This window comes from Anser cygnoides, chromosome 1, assembly GCF_040182565.1.
Source record: "Anser cygnoides isolate HZ-2024a breed goose chromosome 1, Taihu_goose_T2T_genome, whole genome shotgun sequence".
Lineage (NCBI taxonomy): Eukaryota > Metazoa > Chordata > Aves > Anseriformes > Anatidae > Anser > Anser cygnoides.
Window position 1 is genome coordinate 87,100,425 of NC_089873.1, and position 7,190 is coordinate 87,107,614.

Sequence of the window (7,190 nt, forward strand, 5' to 3'; positions counted from 1 at the left end):
TATGTTAGGCAGTGAGGTAGATTTCCTCTAGGGAATGCTTCAGGTGATGGAGAGGTTGTTCAAGAGTTGGCTTCAGAATAGCTAAAAATAGGCTGTAGAGATTAACCACAGAACCAGAATGCTATTTCCCTTGTCACCTTGTCAAGTAGAGAGAGCATGAGACTTCAAACAGTCCTTACAGCACACCTGGCAGGAATTGGAAAAATATTACTGCTTGTGCCCTGTATCCTCTATTCATTCTATTAATGCAGAGCCTTTAAAAACCACAACAACCTGTCAAAACAAAGTCCAGGAAAAAAAATACCAGCAACTGAAGTCAAAAGATGTTTACATTCACCTTTGGCTTGTTCCATGTGGCCTGTCTGTGAAACAACTAGCCCCTGGGGAGTACTCCAGATACAGCCTGATTCTACTAGTGTCTGCAGACAGACCATCAAAATGTGAAAATTTGTTGCCATAAGTTATAAGGGCTTTGTTTAAGTAGATAAAGTGCCTTCCCACCGCTGTAAAACAATCTAACTCTATGCATTTAACTCAGCTCTGCTTTTAGAGCATATGGCTTTAAAACTAGCATAGCCTCAGATGTACCACAAAGAACCTAACGTAATGTAAAGCTAAGCTGTGAGAACTCCTGGTACCCCCAGAAATGGTAATGTTCCTACCAACTACAGAAGGGTTAGAATGTCATCCAACACTTAGGCATGATATAAAAATGCAATTTGCTCTTATTTTTTTCTTATAGTACCCCTTCTTTTCTAGGCTGCCTAGTTATCTCTATGTCTACCACTCTAAGCTGTAAAGGGAGAAAGATGGATTTGACTTTAAGGCTCTGTCTTCTGTTCATCAGTTAAGAAAGGCCTTATATTGCTTAATGTAGCTGTATCACAAACAGAGGAAACATCTGCCAGCCTGTCTCACCCAGTGAACGGTGATGGTCTGGGAAAGGAAGCATCTACCCATCTGTCCCACTGACTGACAAAGCACCTTTACTGTATGTAATTTGAAATCTGCAAGGAGGAAAAGCGGGAAGGAGCAATCTAGCGATGAGGCTTGAAAGTAGAAGGGCAGAGACTTCAGTGCCTGACACCTGAAATGGAAAGAAGGATGGTGCTAAGGCAGAGCTACTGTGTCTGCTCTACCTCCCCAGGAGAATATGGGATGCACTGTAACAGCAGAATGAAGAAGACCACCTGAAATCACTTGGGGGCATGGGAGTGCCTTGCTTTTACATCTTAAATCCTCTCCAAGATTCAACAGAATAATAACAATTTGCCTCATTCTCTGTGGCTATCCTTGGTGTCTTTACCTTGACACCTCTGTGGAATTGCCAGGAAAACATTAATTTTTCCATGATTAACAATTGGTGTCTCATTCCACTGCAGCTGGCCTACATTTAACACAACCTGGAAAACAAAAAGCCCTAGGGCAAATGCCAAGTGGAATCCAGCTACCAGGTGGATCCAAGCTAACGCAGATAACTAGATAACTTTGCTAGACTCAGCCTGAGACAAGAAAATGTTACTGTTCTCAGCTATAAGCTCTGATGTGGACAACAACAGACAAAGCTTCTGTGTTTGATCCCCATTAAAACAAAACAAAAAACAACAACAACAACAAAAAGTTCCTTTATTTCAGAAACTCCAGCCAGCCAGAGGTATGGGATCCTGGCAAACTGCTCCTAGCACATACAGCTTGGCTGCTTCTGATGATGCATAAACACCCTGGTGCTTGCACAACACAGCACAACTTGTGGCTCTGTTAATGTTTCTAGGCTTTTATAGGTGTGTTTCTACTTCCTCCTTACAAAGTATGTCCCCATTCATTTGTGGTGGTTTCTTTGCCCCAGCCACATCGTGATATTTTTCTCCCCTTACACTTGTTACCACCCATTTCTTCACAGGTGGACCACTGCTTTCTCAGAGAGGCTTTATAAACCACAACACAGATATAGTCTGATACCTAGCTCCTACTTGCAGAATCACTGCCCACAAATACGTTTTTCATTTGTGCTTTTGCAAGGATTCCAAGAGAGCATAGCTAATAACGTGGAATTTTTTTCAAGCATAAACCAGTGAAATACAGAAATAAAGATACTAGCCTGTCCCCAAAAGACTAAAGAGTGCTCCCCAATAAAATGAGGAGTAAAGAAGAAGAATCTGGAGATAAAGCAGATGTTTATCTGAATGACAACGCTATTGGACAGCACTTTCCCCCGTCAGGTTATGTCAAGAGGTAGCTGGGGAATACCTTCGTTCCAGGCTGCTTCAGACTGAAGTTCATGCAAACCTGATGCAATTAGTCAGTGCCTGTTGCGCATAGCCCTCATAGCTGTGGGGCATCAATGCACTGTACAATTCCCTTGCTGGTCTTCTCGTCTTGTTTTCTAAGTTAGTTAAATGTATTATAAAGCCCAGGCTATAGTAATCTAGCCACAAAACTCAAGCAGCACAGGAGCAATTCACTCAGTACCTTACTTCTTATTTAAACAGACAAAAGCAAGCTCATCCCATTCTTCATTTCACAGGTGTGTAGGTTTTCTAAAGCTTTCTCAATATCAGAGATTAAACAGATGAATAGATCTTTATATTAGGAAGAACAAGGCTTGAGGCAGCAGCAGGGTTCAGATCTTTAGCCCACTGAGATGCTAATGTTACTGGTATCCTCACCTCACAGAGGGCATGGCAGCCTGGTGGAATTATTTAACCAATCCAGCCTCAAACATCAGGAGCCTCGCAGGTGTTTTTTTTTTTTCTATTTCTGTTGAGCTATTGTACTTACCACAATGCCCCTTGCCTACTGTCTGAGTTCTTCATTGTCTCTTACAGTGATTAAAATAATGCATTTCCAGGAGAAACAGGGAAGTGCTATTGTCCTCACAGACAGAGAATCAAAGCAGAGAGAAAGAGGGACAAACTGCTTGCCTGAGATCACAAAACAGCAACAAAGAATTAAACTCAAGTCTCCTCACTCACTATGACATTATCTTACTCCTTCCTTGGGTTTCATTATAGCATTAAAAAAAAGTGAAATATTGAAGTCAGAAAACAAGCCTTTGACATTGAAGTGGGGTCTAGAGTAGAGATTTTATGAAAGAATTATAGGTATTCATCATTTTTAGCTAGGATCATTATTTTTAACCCCTACTGTTCAAAATCATGGCTAAGGCTTCAGAAAATAGTTTCTTTGGGATTCTTTTAATTAGTCATTAACAGCTGTAGTGTCCAGGTCCACTGAGTTTCATTTCTGTAAGACCCAGGGACATCACATTTTTTCTACAGTCACAAAATAAACCAAACATAGAAATGGGAACTCAAACGTGGAATTTTAAGGCAAAACAAAAATCAAGACAAAAGCATCTGAAATTTTAGGAGTAATCAGTGAAAACTAGCAATGCTGTAGTCAGGTTGAGTTGTCAGAGATATTGGGAAGTGAAAAATGACTGGCAGGAGGGAATTTGGTATGGAGGCAATAGGAGAAATGTTGAGCATACCTCTGTGGAAGTCCAGAACCAAGTTCCCACTCTGTCCGTTCAATGTTAGACTAAGATAACTCCCCAAATTACCAATTAGTATTCTGAGGAAAGGGGTTGATCTTCCAGATACGGGTCAACCAAGGCCACCTGCATAGTGGCTGACTGCTATCACACCTTCAGAGGCAGATGTTTGATTCAGGTACAGCAGATGCAGGATTTGAGGAGGTATCCATCCTCCTGAGACAGATGGGGTGTTTTGTTATGTGTGTTTATCCCCATTCCTCAGGAACAGACAAAAAAATGAGCGAGAGTTTTGTTTGTTCCCTTTGCCTCAAGACAAAGTCATTAATTTTCATCTCTGCCTGAGCACCTGCTGAATACTCTGATGTGAAGTCATTACACACCAAGCTAGTAGTGAGCTGATAATTAAAGTTTCCTCGCACTTTGCATTGCAGGACTTTGTTGGTATCACTTTTCTAATCTTTTCATTGTTCTGGCTGACCCTCTACACCCTGGACAGCTGTCTCAGGCCAAAGTGGGGCCTGGTCTGAAGGGTGGGCCCAGCCAGGCCAACCTCACCAGCTGCTCAAAGCAAACTTGGACCAAAATGTTCCTATTGTTAAAGAAAAAAGTAAAAATAAATTAAAACCTCTATAGTGATTCTTACACACACACACACACTTTTACTTACAGGCCAGTGATGGTGTGTGACCCAGAATACAAGCACCACAGGGTCTCCTGGGTCTCCCAAACTATAGGGACATGCCTAGAGCTTCAGAGCTGAGGACTGTACGCACCACAGCTCCTGTCCTTGCACAGCTTTACTTGCACACCCCGAGAGAGCCCTCTGCTCATCATTTGAAAGTGTTTTGCAAGAGCAGCCTGCTGGCAATTCCTGTTTTATCCTTGAGCTTCTTGATGTTTAACACTGGTCTCTCTGCCAGGTAAATATTTTTCCTCATCCTTGGAGGTACTCTGCATTTCTACCATCTGTTTCAAGAGAATTTGCCTTTATTTCCAGAGCTGTCTGGGGATATTTTTTTCCTCTACTTTAGATGTCTCCAACAGCTTTACACCTTTAACACAAAGAAATACCAGGCTTTAGTTAAACTGAAGTCCCTGAGCTTCGTACTCCTACTGACCTCACCATTTAGTTCCCTCCTGTCATGTATGGTTTTCCCTATTTAAACTAGGAATGAGAGTCACAGACCTGTATTCCAATTCACATCAACTAAATGAACCTCACTTTCACTCAAGGTATTTTCTACAACCACCTCATCTATATTGTTGATGTTAGTCGCAGAAACAAAATGTTAAGCAGTATCACCCTCAGCTGCTTCACTGACTGCTCAGTTAAACATATATTTTGATTTTCACACCCATGGCCTATCACTGCTAATGGTTTTCAGTCTCCGTGACTGAGAAATTAAAATTTGCTGTGATACAAATCTCAGGAGTATTTCTCTCTCTAATAGCATTAAAGAATCCTTTGTTCATATCCAAATTCAACTCCCCAGTCTATCCCAGAAGGATCTCTTTTAACATCCTTTCCTAAAATGATTTTGGTCATGACTAATCTACTTTATTCACATTATCACTCTTTTTTCAAATATAATTTCTTAATATGATTCCACTCCTCCACTGCCTTTAAACTGTTATTTCTATAATTTCTGCACAGCACATTTCTAACATGATTGCTCCTTGCTATGTAATAATTGCTGCTGCTATTCCACCATGCTGCAGTCAATGTCATATTCCATTTCATGCACTGCACATCACCTGCAATCCACTTGCCAGGTATGAATACACGAAAATGTGTTGTCTCCTGTTAACCACACACTTCCCACCCATGTAAAAGCCAGTCATTTGATTCTTGATATCACCAACTTGACTACAATCAGCAAGTGTTACTCCTTTTTTCACCTTCTCATTTTATTTTAAAGAGAGATATAAGGATTTCACTACTCTCCCAAAACATTTCCCTCGTTTCTCAGTTTAAAGCACAAGTCTTGCTAAGTGAGATCTCAGGAAGCTATTTCTTCAATACTGCCTATTCTCAGAGAAGTCCCCTTGGCATGGATTTTCCTCCTAACTGCAGTTCCTACATTGACTGTACTAATCTGCATTGATTTGTCTGGCTTTCACACTTCATTCTAAGGACTGAAAATATTTTTAACAAAGCTCACCTGGACATACTCTTGAGTATCTATCATTCTGGCACAACAATTTTTGATCCAGATATTGGAGTCATCATATTGGAGTGCAGGTTTATCAATGACTATTAAGAGATGATTCAAATGCAACCTCCATCTCACACAGTCTTACACCACAGACTGCAGAAAGCTGGGCAAGGTGTTGAAAGGGCAGGGCAGCTGTATGTGTGTTTTTTTCTCTGCTGGTCACTGTTCAAGGCAAGATGCAACACCGGATAGACCAGCACTGAAATTAGGCCTGGCCCTGTCAGAGAGGAAAGCAAAGCTGAAATAATACCTCAGGACAGCAACCTTCTACCATTGTTATCAAGATATGAGAACAGGGGTTGTTTGCTCATATGTTTCAGATGGTAGAAAATATACGTGTACAAAAACAAAATAAAGCAGAACACTCTCTGCCACTCCATTTATTGACTGTTACATTGCAACAAACAAATAGCATTTTTTAATCAAAATAAAAATGTGGGGCTTCTGAAAAGGAGCTGGATTAAGAACACTATGGAGAAAAACCCTCATATGAATTGTAGAGATTACAATGACAGGCAAGTTCCCTCAGTCTAACACTAGCTACAGGGCAGGAAAATGCAGTGATTCCTCCATGCCTGTTCGCTATCTGTCTGTGCAAAGACTCATCACAGCAACATCAATGTAGAAGTTGCTTTCAAAGGCATGAACACCGATCCACCGGGAATGTGCAGCACATTTAACACAGGCCAGCCATGCTGACAGAGAAACAACCTATAATCCCTCTTAAACAAATTAAATTTGTGAAGAAACACCTAGTACTTGTCTTTGAAATATAAACGTCCTCATGTAGTATGGAAATTCTGAATCAAATTCATACAAAGTTATGCCAAATTTATACAAAGTTAGAACAGTCCAGAACCAGCTCCAGGATGTCTTCTGTATTCCTGGGCTAGCTTCTTTCACAGCAGGCTACTTGCTCAAATTATAAGGTAGCGTAGAAGCATTCAGGTATTGGTTCAGAGCAAATTCAGTCACATTCCACCAGGTCTGAGTTCTGCATCTACAGCACTAAAACTGGAAGGGCAAAAAAATGCCTGCCTGTTAGATAATGCCAGTACATATAATGTTTTCTGAGTGCGAGCTCCATAGCTGGGACTGGTGTCTTGTCATTGTCACTAGTCAATGCAGCCTAAGCATTTGGCCTTTTTTTTTTTTTTTAAGATATGCTAATTCTCAATTTGCACTTATGCACAATGGCTTTTTAGCTGCAAGCTGTTGTGCGATAACAGTAGAAATTCTGTGCCAGTTTACTTTTTTTTTTTTAACTACTGAATAAGTCAAATGAGACTCATGCATTTGCAAATAATTGTACAGATTGTATTACATCATTCTCCATGTTATTCCAACATTTATGAAGAAAACGTGGTTTAACTGGCCCTAGTGCCTGCATGCAGCCTTTGTTTTCTTGCTGAGCAATCCAGGGGTACCAGATCACCCGAAGGTTCAGTCTGTAATGCTTTTTCCTGGACAGAAAGGAG